Genomic DNA, 14482 nt, shown 5'->3' on the forward strand with positions numbered 1-14482 from the left:
TAATGATTGTTACGCATGTCTTTCTTTTTTTTTTCAGATCTTTTTTAAAGAAATATTTCGAGATGAAATTATTTTATTGAAATGTTTTTTTTTAATTCTTAATTATAATTTTTATTGCTTAGATATCTACAGAAATCGTAATTGAACTGCTACTTCTCAATAATTATGATTAAAATTAATAGACTAAAGAAATGTTTTTCTTCTTTAAAATCTTTTGTTAGATTATTCAGATTCAATTAATTTCTAAATTATAAACAATTACCACTTATTTTTTTAGGAAATCAGGGGATAGATGAAATATTTATGAATGCAGGTGTTTCATTTCTCATTTTTTTTCCCCAGAGGAATGTTCTTTTCTTTCTCCTTCCTTTACTTTATTAATTTATGAATAAAATTAATATTTTTATCCTTAAAGACAAAAACTCACACGTTTAATTTATTTTTAATCATGTGTTTAAATGGATAAAAATTATTATTTCACTATTTAGGAGCAAAGCTCATGCAAAGCAGTGCTACATATCAGAAATAATCATTATACCTTAAATATTTAATCTATGCTTCCAAAATTCTATTATTAATTATAAAATGCACTCTTATTTACTGAATAATGTAATGTTATAAGAAACAATTATTATGAATATCTAATAATGTTTAATATTGACTTTTTATATTTTTTCCAAAAATTACCAGTTTGTTTTCACTTTTTTTTAACATTAATTTTATCGTGAAAAATAATACATCCGCTTTACAATTTGATAAAAATCACTAAATGGATTTGGTGTGTCACCTCATTCTAAAAATCGCGTCTAATGAAGTATTTAACATATCCAACTAGTATTTCTTGTAATATTCAGGAACTCTTAGAACTTAAGAAGCTTTCTTATTAACAGTGCTGAACTGAAGGAATGTAATGGTGCAAGAAGGTACTGCTGTGTATCAAAAAAAAAAAAAAAAAAAAGGAATAGTTGTAGTAGCCTCTAAAGAAATCCATTATATTTCTTTCATTTATTATCATGTGAGAACATGATGTTGTTTTGGTTTGATGTTTTTGAAGCCTCAAAATTCGTAGGCAACAAATTGTTATCATGTGAGAACATGATGTTGTTTTGGTTTGAGGTCTTCGAAGCCTCAAAATGAGTAGGCAAGAAGTTGTTGAAGCTTCAAAATGCGTATACAACAAATTGAAGCTTGAAATCACGTAGGCAATGAATAAAGCTTTTATTAACGTGTTGCCATAACATTGGCAGAAATTAAAATTAAAAAATAAATCAACTATTATTGCAAATTAAATACATAAAAGTGCGATATTCAGCACATGTCTGTATGAAGAAAAAAAAATGTGAAATATGATATTCTCTAAAAAGTAGAAGGTGGAAAAGTTTTCTATGATCTTTTATAATATCTATATTTATAATAAAAGCTCAATATGCATGTGTGTGTGTTGGCGCTCTATACGACAGACCGTTTGACCTACAGCAACCAAATTTGGCACATGCATACCTTGGAGGTCAGGAATGTCCACCTCGGAACTACTTTGTTTTTAATCTTTAATTAGAATTTTAACTTATTAAAAATTAAGCGAAATTTTGATGTTTTTTCGCTATAACTTCTGAAAATATTACAACACAAAATCGATTTTTATATCGTATTGAAGTTCAAAAAATGGTCTTTTCAGTGATATTATTGTTTTAACTTCTAAATTAAATATTTATTTTTAATTAATTTTTTAATAATGCAATCATATTTTTTATCATTTATTTTCCACAAGATAAAAATTATAATTTACGTTGCACGAACAAGCGTGCTAAGAAAAAAATTATCTTTTATCAATATGTTGCTTTCACACTGACAAAAGTTGAAATTTAAAAAAAAAAAATAAGTTAAATGTTGCTGCAGATAAAACCTAGAAAAGTTTAATTTTCAGCACATGTCTATATGAAACAGTATAAATCTGAAATGTGATATTTTCAAAAGAAATTAATAATATCTAAAAGCTCAAGCATGCACATTGCATCATATATTTTAATATTGCATCATATTGGTTTAAACTGGTTTTTAGCTTTTCAGATTTTTCTTAGCCGGTAAAAAAAAATTGAGCTCTCATTAATCTCGAAAGAAAAAAAGCATCGTTTTATATAATCGCATTAATATAATCACGTGAAAAAAATGTTCCCACATGATAAAATAAAATTTGTGATAAGATATATATATATATATATATATATTGTTAATTTGGGGATATACTGAATAAAAGGGATTTTTTTTTAAGTATATATGTAGCTTTTGAAGAGAAAGTATATTTGGATGTAAATTTTAGCATTTATTTACAAAATCTAGAATTGTTCTTGGGAAAAAAAAATGTCTAGGAAAAAAAAAAATGTTTAAATTTTTTTTAGAAACATTGTATGTGTAACATCTCTTAGAATGCAATTAACCGTAATCTAAGAATTAAATTCGAAAATAAATTTTTATGTATAATATATGAAATTATCTATGAAGTTTTGGAAATGTTTTCAAAAATATTTTCATGTATTCAACAAAATGGACGCAAATCCATTTCTAGAGCCTTTAACATCAAATCCATAGTTTATTACATTTTGCATAACATATTGAGCACTAATTATAAATTTCATTAAGATATCTGGATTATTTTTTGAGATATGATGTTATTCGTAAAGTATAATTATGAAAAAAAAATTATTTCTCAGAAAATGAATTTAAAGTTTTTAAATACATATAAATACACACCACTTACATGTTAATAGTCTATAATAACTTTGTTTCTAATTGACATCGGGAGAAAATAAAGATATCACCGGAAGCAGAAACGTACCTAATTTTTGAAAATGCAAAACATAAATAAATAAATAAAAATGCGAATTTTTATCCTAGTCGCATATTTTAATTAAAATTTCATTAAGCATGCTCTTTACCAAAACATCAAAAAGAATTTTTTTTTTTTTTATAAAAGATCGCATTGTGTTAAATGTGTTCAATCATTCGGGTCTTTTCTTTAAAAAATGTAACAAATGGAAACTCCATAAATCGTGTTTAAAAATTGCTTATAAAATAATTTTACCGTTGAAAGTATTATAATCATGTTCAGCAAATTTAATTCATTTAGTTAGAAAAATAAGAAAAAAAAATATTTAACGAATTTATTAACAATGCTTGTCAATTTTATTTGCATAAAAATCGTTTGGTGTTTATTTTTTATTTTGGAAATCGAAATGTGTTTAGTTGCAACATTTTATAACATGATTTTCTTCCAATATCGGTTTATTTTTCAAAAGAAAAGATCTAGACACCCTTCATCCGCTACAATTAGAAAAAATCACTATTCTTCTTTGAAAGATGAGTTCGATATATCAGTGCTTCTTTTTACAATTTAATGAAAAAAAATTGACTAAAAATATGTGCTCTTAAATTTGCAATTGACATTTCTTTTTTAAAAAAAAACGATGTTCATTGAGATATATTTATATAATTGCTCAGAATACGCTAGTATAAAATTCTGTAGGTAATACTGAATTATCTATATTTCTCTTTATTTCTAGAAGGGGGCTCTTTTCTTCTGGATTTTGCTTTAAACCCCTTTTTTATGCTTAACTTTCCTACTTTTTAAATAGATATTGATTCTCTATACCCTGAGAAAATCCACGTTATGTACATTAAAACGCCTTAATATCATCCCTTAGTTTTTAACGGAGTTTTTCATCTCTCGCTTTCATAATTCAGCGTTTCAATAATTCTAAGTTTCACATATGGCGTAGCCTCACAATTTTAAAACGATTTTATTTAGCATTTCATAATTATAAAGACTGAATTTTATAGTTGATTTTACACTTTTTGTTCAGTTAAATCGTTTGAGTTTTTGATACTTTTGAATTCTTAATAACAGCTGAAAATCTTAATAATCTAGTATTTAATGCCAAATAATCAACAAAATAATTAAATTATGATTTCTAAAGAAAGGCAAAAATGAATCTTAAAGTTAATTAATGATTTAAAAACATTGATTTTGGCTTTATAGTAAGTTGACTTTATAGTAAGGATTTATTAATTGAAAATTTAATGTGTAAAATTAAAATAATTAATTCTAGCATATAAATAAATGTGTGTTAGTAAAATAATCTTTAATTAAATTCATTTTATTTCTTTTGTTTGATCCACACATAGATACAGTTTGGAATTGTTTCATTATTTAAATATGCATAACAAATGAAGACAAACTAAGTTGCTTGAAAGGTTTTCCAAATTGGAAAACTTTTTCAGCAACTTCCTAGTAATTATTAAAATATAGCCCTCAATAATTATTAATTTCATTTTATAAAATATCTGCATTTAGTACTTAATTTCTACATTTCATAAAATAAACTTGAATAGAAATATGACATATTTCTAATGGCTGATTTTAGTTAATAGCCTAATTTCAAAATATAATAAAAATTCAAATAGAAATTGAATTTAAATGATAACATTACCATTTTTATATCATATTTTGAGTCTTCGTTTAAGAAAACTAACCATAACAGACTTTAAAGGAAATTTGAACCTTTAGCTGGAATCATTTAGCGTGATCAATTTTTGAACTTGATACGTCTATTTATATTTTTAAAATTTCCTGTTTTTGAAATAGCAAATATATTGTGGACACACACATACATAAATTTTAATATTGTCGTAATACGCTTGAACATAAATCACAAAATCAAAACTCTGTAAAATACGTTGGTACATTATATTATGATATATATTTTTAATTTCTTAAAATTAGAGAAAAAATATCGAAACAAATATCGTGAAAGACTCAGTTTTGTTTCAAAAATGACTTCAAGCAATAATATATTTCAAAATTATTCAGGAAAAATTTAATTTCTTTTTTTATTTTAAAAGTTTAAAAATCTATCTTCCTGAGCATCTAACGCACAGTAAGCAACTATGTGCCAACTTCAGTAGCTCAGCTTTGCGATACATCTGAAATGTTATACCATTTGCATGACTCAGTTTACAAATAGGATGTCAATGTTATTCCAATTCGAAACACATTACTATTTAATTAAATCAAAGTTTTTCGCTTCTAAATACAACGTATTTTTTTTAATGCCTAAATAATTCCAAAACCGCAATTAAAATCTAACACTGCTGAATTGTTTGAAAATATTTAAATAAGTAAGTGATTGAAATTCTATTTTCTAAAGTAATCCTAAATGGGGTTTCTTAATTAACTTAATATGGCATAATACTCGTAAGGCGTTAAATCGTTATAGGAAGTAGTATGTCATTCTACTGTCTACCGATTGTTATTGTAATTCATATTTAAAGAAGCATGGAATAATCTTTGGAATTCAGCGATTCATTTGGAAGACAGGATTCTCTACAGACAATTGCATGTATATGCAGATGCTTCTTTATGTATAATTAATGATTTCGTAAAATTTATTTGAAAAATTTTATAAAAGTACTTTTTACTATATTATTCTGAATTCTGCTTTATATGAATTTGATAACTATTTGCTTCAATACAATAATATTTTTTTAACATCTGTGAAATAATAGGAATACTTTTAATGATGTATAATTTGAGTTAAGAAAATTCTAAAATATTATCCAGCAAAGTAAGCAAAACATTTATGTAATGCACACTAAAAATAGAGAATATTCTATAGTATTAAAAATATTAGCGAATGAAATAGACTTCTCGACACTTATTTAAAAATTTCGTGAAATTCTAATTAAATGCCTTACATAGAACTGAAAATACCTAAACACCCATTTAATGAAACCATGTTGCGCACCCGAGACGCCTGCCTACATTAGGGTGGATCAGTTTTTGGTTTTTAATTTGTAATAGCGTAGTAAAGTTGCCTTTTGGTGTATGTAAAATAAATTGTAAATATGAAAAATGTTGTATGAAATCTTGAGGTGCAGCAAAGTTGTTAAAGTTTCCTAAAATTGAAATTTTTGCTACATTTTAAAGTTTTTTACGAAATGCTCAACTTTTGATATTTAATTCGTAATAGCATGGAAAAATTGTCTTTTGGTATAAATAAGATAAAGGAAAATATATATAAACAATTATATTAGAGTAGATCTTGAGGTGCCCGCAATTACTTAAGTTTAATAAAAATACTTTTTGCAAATTTTTAAGGATTCGTGATTCTGAAATAAAAAGCTTTAAATAGCCTTTGTCATACGACTAAAAGTATCAAAAGAGATTTACTATTGCACTGGCATGGCACTAAGTCGTCGCTGGAGTAATTAGGTAAGGCTGAGATTTGTATACTTCCGGTAACAAGGATAGAGCTGGTTTCAAATTAGTAGCTTTGCCGAGTTTGGTTGAAATGGCGTCTCCGCTCTATTGTGTAATTGATTAACGTAACTGATTTGTTAGTTTGTGCACGTGTGTGCTTTACCGTGAGTAATAATCCCTCTGTCTAAATTAGTGAAGGGAAGACAAATATCGGAATGTTCTATTTTTGGGAAATTTAGTGATTTGCTTGAAGTTGAACTCACTACAGACGAAAATAGTGCTACTGTTATATTAGACATAACCTTAAAATTACTTCAGAGAAGGATCCATCTGTAAGCGAAATATGTGACACTTTAGTTCCCATAATAGAAGAAATATGGTTGAGAACTTCTATTCCCGTTGCTTCTTGCAAAAGAATTTCACAAATGATAAAGAATTATCATGCTAAATTCAGGAATTTATTAAATTCTAAAAGTAGAAAATGTTCATATAAGTTTGATTACAACCTCACAGAATTTAAAGAAAAAACTAGAAGTTTATTTGATATTGCTAACTTGTATGAAAAAAAGTGCCAGTTATGGAATAAAAAGTTCTAAATGATCAAAGTTCTAACAGGAAAGTGGTTATAAGTAATATTGATATAGCTACAACACATTTGTTTCGAGGAAGAAAGAAACAAGAAAGGGTAAAGAACTACAGAGAATAGATAAGTTTAATCAAGAATGGACAAAAAAATGTCTAGTGCTGGCGACAAAGAAAACGCTGAAGAACACCATTATTCTTTACAAAAAGAGGCAAAACAACCAGATCCATCAAATAGACACGAAGAGATGAAACTACTAGGTGACAGTGGGGTTTATTATTAAGTTACCTTTCATGCACTTATGGTTCCAAACATCTTTTTAACCTTTTCTCATATTCACGCTATCTTTCTGACGATCTCAAGAACATTATAGATCAGATTATTCAAAGAAATAGGTATTTTGCTGCTGCAGAAAAAATCTTTCTGTTCCATGATAAGTGATGAACGTAAGATTCAAGAAGAACATGGTTTACGACTTGTTTTAAAAGTAAGAACGAAAAGTAAAAACAGAGTCAGGAATTTAAAGTTCCAAAGATAAAGTTCGATGTATAAACGTGATCTCACGGCTTGAAAATGACGTAACTTAGCCCCCCCCCCCTGCTAAAATATGTTTCCAGTGACTCTGTCAAAATATTTTATACATAAAGCATCTAAAGCTGAACGAAATGGAAAGAGCTGTGAAACTGGTGGTGACCGAATCGCCTCAAAATGTTCTGTGTTTAATCACAAGAGAAGGATATATAAGAAAAAAAATTGACTCATGTGTGAATATGCCAGAATTTAATTTAAAAAAACCAGTTTAATGTGGAAAAGAAGTAGTAACAGATATTTTGCAGCTGTAACGTTTGTAATCATTAAGGATACAGAAGTAAAAAACGTAAAATTTGATATAAAAAATATTTGTTATTATACTTTCTAATTAATATTTTTTTTAATTATAATGTTTATATATGTATTTAAAATCATCTTTTGTAACATTAATGAACGAAAAATTCATAAAAATATTTTATCAAAGTTTATAATTTTTAAATTTTTTTACAAACTTTAAGCTCATTGCGACACTTCAAGATGATGTAATATTGCAACCAATTATTTTAAACCTAAAAGACAACTTTTCCTCACTATTACCAAACGAAAATCTAACCAAAAAAAAAAAAAAGATTAAGGCCGTTTTCGTGCTACCCTCACTGTGAAATTTCTCCCTATTCCGTTAAGTATGATTGGTTGAATACCGAAGAGGTGGACTTCGTTTTTTAAAGAAACTCCTCATGAGATTTGGGAGCAGGGATGTTTTCTGAGAACATTTAAGAAATGCCGGAGTATACATCTGCGTAATAATCATCAGATAAGAGATTTTCTCTTTGATCAATAAATCCCTCAAGAACATGGGATGCCAAGGGATTTTGAAGGAAGTTAGGAAACTTCGCTTATCTTTGAAAGAGCAGATCATTCGTTCCAGCATTCTGAGGTATATGAAAATACCTCGGAATGCTCGTATATTCGAATATCGTATCCTCGAATATAGTATATTCGGATATATATATATATATATATATATATATATATATATATATATATATATATATATATACAAAAGTATTAAAATCAAGTTAATAGGAAAATCAAGTAAACCAAATAAAAAAGAATCCGGCCTGAAGACTTTTTCAAGGGTCACCCTCAGGCAGGGATTCAAAGAAAGGGATTTTTTCTGTGAAGGAAATCCAGACAAAGGTCTAATGATTCCTCGTGACCCGAAAATCCCCTGAAATTAGGCCCAAGAGATATACCATTTTAACAGAAAGGAAAATACAAAACAAGAAATTAGAAGAAAATAACTACTACAAAGTAAAAATACAATAACAAAAATAACAATATAAACAAAAATATCATAAAAAAGCACTAACGGTAAAACGAAAAGGCAAGCACTTACCATCAGCAGTCAAGGAAATTTTAAGCTATCGATTGTGATTCCCGCTTTTTAAAAAACACTAACGGTAAATTAGGTAAGAAGTTGTAGGCTCCCAGCGCCATCTATTGAGTGATAGGTAATAATTTTTAGTTGCGATTTCGAAACTGTTTTGTTCCGTTTTCATTTTAGTTTCGTTTTCAAACTATTTCTTATATATATATATATATATATATATATATATATATATATATATATATATATATATATATATATATATATATATATATATATATATATATATATATATATATACTCGAACAATGCAAATATTATAAAAGGTGTTTACAATATTTTTGTCAACCATTGATATTTGCTATTAAAACAATAATATAAATCTATAATGAAATAATTACTAAATACTATGTTATTAAATCGTTCGTTTCGAATTAAATTATAAATATGTCTTTTATATCTTAAATAATAACAAGGAGATTAAAATGATTTTTTTGGCTAGTTAAAAAAATTTCATGCAATTATTTTTAAAAACATTATCGACATTATTTAACAGTTAACAGTTTATGTCCAATTTATTTAATCGTAATAACAAACAATTATAAGATTTTTCTTGTTACACAAAACGGAGGGGTTTACTAACAATTATTAAAATTTTTATCTGTTACATTACTTCCTTTAAATAATGTGTATATTTTTAGTAATCAACAACACAAGGTTTTTGAATTTCTTTTCAAATTCAAGAATTCTAAAAAAATATTTTCTTGTGAAAACGAAATGAAATTTTTTTGAAGTTGCTCTTACAAAAATAGAATAATTATTACAATGCAAAGAGAAATACAGAATATTCTCATTTATATTCGAAGAAACAATAAAAAATTTATAAATGAAAGGTCTTTCGAAGATTAAAATTTTTCATTCTTTATGCAATTTACAAATACTTTTATTTCCAAATACACATCCCTGAACAATAAGAAATGAGCTTTTATTCTTAAAATAATGCAAGGCTCAATTGAGCATGTTTTCCACTCTTTTATCTCATCATTCGTGAAGAAATAATTTAGACTAGATGAAAATTTATCTCTGTTTGAGAAAAGTTTTTCACTGTCGAAAACATTAATTATTTCAATATATTTCTGCAGTAAATAGTTACTAAATGCCTATAATAATTTATTGTAATTAAAGCTTTACTTAGATAAGACGAAAAACATTCGTTTCTTTCTCTTTCATACGAAAATATTAGATAAATACATTAGATAAATTTTAAATGAATTTCCATCTTGTAATTTGTTATCTCTTATTTTAATTTATACAATCTGAAACAAAATAGGAATTAATTATATGCTGTTGCATAGTTATTTTTTTTATTTCTTTTTTTCAGGAAAATTCTCTATAATTACATATTTTATCGTTTACATTTCTAGTTATCGTTTTTATCGTTTACATTTTTTTTTTCGTTTGACATCTAGATGACCTTCTATCCATTTATGGGAAATATGACTAAACTAAGATAAGCGACTATGCTGTAAGACCCAAAAAAATTAAATGGATTTTTTAAAAACATTTTATTATGTTTACATTTTCTTATTTTTCGATGCAATATCAGTTATAAATATGAAAATGATTGAAAAAGGTTTTTATCAATATAATAATTTTACATAAGTTTGGGATTTTGTACTAAACTTTAATGAGATTTGCTGAAAACGGTAAATTTGTAACATCATAACGACCAAGATGTAATATCTTAATCCAAATTTTCTTTCTACATAAGTCATAAGGGATTACGGGATAAGGATCTAAGAAATGATCTAAAATCTTTTAAAAAAATTAAGATGTAAGTAATTAAAAAGAGAGAATCTATTTAAATATGCTTTTATTCATTTATTTATTATTGAATTTTTATATATACACCTTTAAGTTAAAAGTATTTCATGAAGAGGATTTTATTTCCATTATAAATAATATTATTATTTCCATTTGATTCCATTTCTATATTATTTCATTTATATACTGGACACAAATTCTCAGGATATTATCTTTATTATCATGTGAGAACATGATGTTGTTTTGGTTTAGTGGGTTTTGAAGTTTGGAATCGGGTAGGCAATGAATATTGAAGCTCGAAATCGCGTAGGCGATGAATAAAGCATCAATGCCAATTTGCATCATCGTCTTTTAATCGCGCATATTATTTTACCCGGTTTTACCAGTATTGCATCATTATTATGTATGCTTCTTTGAAAGCAGATGCTTTTTCAAAAGGTTGACCTGCTTTTACCAGTATAGATTTATTATTATTACGTATGCTTCTTTGACAGCAGATGCGTTTTTAAGAGATTGACGTAGAACTATGACGTCATAGCTGCTATTTCATCTCAAAATCGGTCGAGCTCTAAAACTTTGTTTGCCAGCTAGGCATATTCCTATTCTTCGTGGTCATGGAGCTTTTTATCACCGATATATTGTAAATCGGTTAAAACTGGTTACGCTTGCGATGCATAAGAGCTTTCTGATTCTTCTGCACATGCAGGATAGAATTTTCAGAGACTCCCTTCAGCCTTTTTAGCTTGACATTCTCGAGCCTTTTAAAGTTTCCTTTTTTGGATCCTTTATTGTAGCTTAAATACAATATAAATAAGAAACTAGTCAAAATAAATGAATCTCAATAAATGATCAAATAATAACAAAACTGCTATGTGTACAACATGCAATACTATGTGCAAGAGAAATATCAAATGAACAGCAAGCAGTTAAGAGACCGGTTGCAATCCATTATTGTTATCACTCAATATTTGGGAAGAGATCCAGGTAGATTTTCACAGTTTTGCAAATGAAATTAATTCATCAGAAGAATATCTGACGTTTTTTTGAGAATTTTGAGAAAATGCAACTTATAATTGCTTGTTGTGATTTCTCAGTTTTGCGAAAATCCAAAAGAATCCACTGAACACGAAGCAGTTGTGATTAAGATGGCCTAGTTAACAATCATATCGCTGCAGTTTGTGAACTTTTCACAAGTTTCCGAAATGCAGTCTTCTGATTTTTAACTAGGTCATCTAGTTGCGAAAAATCCATATCCTTGCTGACATTAGGAGCAGAATTGAACTAAATTTTCGCAATCACGATGGCTTAATTAAGCCAATTAGAAGCCCCTATTTTTGTAAACACATCGCATTTTGCGATATGTAAAAATGCAGGTTTTTGATTAGCCAAATTTGTCCATCGTAATTGCGAAAATTTAGTTGAATTACGTCCTAAAAATCCATGGATTTACGAAATATATTTTTTTTGTGTGTGTGTGCGTTCATACGATAGATTAATGAAGAAGCTGACATAAAACTGACGGATTTTTACACTGTACTGATATTTTGTTTAAAAAAAAGTTCATTAATTAAGGAAACGTTAAATAAACATTCTATTCGATTTTGCGCCCCTCTGATGTGGGGATCCGGGGCAACTGTCCCGTATGCCCCTACCTTAGTCAGGCTCTTTATGCTTTAATTCAGTCAGCAGGCCTCGGTAAACAATAACAAGATTTATTAACACGAAGGTATGATACACAGATGACAAAACACAGCCGAGATGTACACAAACAATACACAGCAGCATACTTAGAACAAACAATAGCCCTCAGGCTTTAATCGGTAGTAACAACCACAACAACACACAAAGTGGCTGAGAGATCCCACTTACGAATTCACTGCCTCTCCAAACGCCTACTCCTCTGTTTCTTCGCTTTGGCTGTACCGAATTGCCGATTCACTACTGGCAGTTCAACACACTACTTGATAAAAGCCGCTAGCGGTGTAAATCTGTTACATGTTTTAGTTTGCTTAGTTATATTAACGTCCCGTTTTAAAGCAACACTAGGGCTATTTTTGGACGGACCTTCTAATTTTGAACCGCGGTCAGATGACGAGGGCGACACCTGACCTGGCACCCCCCCCCCTCTCCACACCAAGCCACAACAGCGGGAGGAAGTTTAACGTGCACCAGACCCGCTTACATGACGGTTCTTCTGTGGAATCGAGTCTCGAACCTGAAAGTCTCCGGTTCCGAAGCCGAGACCTTACCACCAGGTCACAGCGGGCAAAATGTGTTACACGAGAAAATAAGAATAAATTTATCATATAGCACACGATAGAATTCACGCAAGAAAAAAAAATTGTACCATTTTAATTTTTTTTAAATGCAAATTGAGTAAAGCTCTTTTACCAAAGAAATTCAATTCTTGAAATCTGTTTCATAAAAGCATTTTAAGATATCGAAAACTATAGACCGTCATAAGCAATTTTTAGAAACCACCTCCGGGAGCTCATATTTTTGTAAGTTACTAAACATCTTTACGGAATAATAGAAAAATTTGCGGGATTCAGTTTAAAACGGCATGGAATATAGTGGATTAATATCATAGAACATAAAGTCAACAAGTTCTTAAGAAAAATTAAAATTTTGAACATTTTATAAAAATCGTCTGCTGTTAAATGCAAATAACCAAGTATTTATTCAACATGATTATCTGTATAAATTTATAGAAAACTTCTAAATATTATCCAGAATATGTCATCGATACATTCTTTAATATTAATTAAATAAAATAAGTATTTTTGCACATCATAGTATCTTATATTTTTGATATTTTAAATTCAGTTTGCAAAATGAATATTAGTTCTTTTCCATTTCTTTACTTTCATAATCTCGAACATTCGCATTGGCAACATAGTTTAATTAACATAATTATTAAATAATTAAACATAATTTGATTGACGTAATTACTTTTATTTAATATAGTTATTAAAATATCAGCTATTTAATTAATTGTTATTATCTCTTAACCTTTCTATTTGCGAGGAAATCTAATAGTTTCTTTATATTTTTATAGGTTCTGAGCCTTTCCTATTTCAATTTCACTTATATAAATAAATTTCTATTAAATCAATTATATATCTTTATATCATTTATATTCATTTATCATCATTTGTATTTCTATTAGTATGAAACATTTTATTCTTTTTTTATAAATTAGTTTAATGCACAGAAAAGTGCATATAAGAAACAAAATATAATAGCAGTTTTGAATATCATTATCTCAATATCATTTTTCATCCAAAATGCAGAATTGATTTTATAGCATTCATTCTAAAAGTGCCTGAGAATAAGATCTTGCACAAAACGAAAATAAATGATCGTTTATAAGCAACAAAAGCTTCATTTCACTAGTTGCCTAAATGGCCCATAAACTGGGTTAAGCTGTTCCAGACATAACTTCAATTCTTTCTTTTCTGCATGGAGGCGAAAGTTTGTCGGGAAACTTAAACAACTGTTCACAAACTTCTTTTCTTTACGGCTGATATGTAATCATGTTGTGTCTACTGCAAGAGGAGGAAAGTCTGTGTATGTTTAGCAAAACTTTGATGTTGTGTTTATAAATCTCTTTTTCGCAAGTAATTACACTTCGAAAGAATATCTGGATGGTTATTTGGGACGGAATAATAACTGATTATGCAGAAAAGGAATTTTAAACTTAGATAAAGCTTTGAAATAAAAGCTAATAAAATGCTATTATATTGTTATGCTTTGCCGAACAAAAAGCATTTGATAAATTTTATTGTAGAGAACATAAATCGATTAAAACAAGACAGTTAAATTAACTGTAACTTGCTGGAATTATTTCGTTTTTACTTTCCCATATATATAATATAAAGAAAGTATAGTAATTAACAGA

This window comes from Argiope bruennichi, chromosome 11, assembly GCF_947563725.1.
Source record: "Argiope bruennichi chromosome 11, qqArgBrue1.1, whole genome shotgun sequence".
NCBI classification, from domain to species: Eukaryota; Metazoa; Arthropoda; class Arachnida; order Araneae; family Araneidae; genus Argiope; species Argiope bruennichi.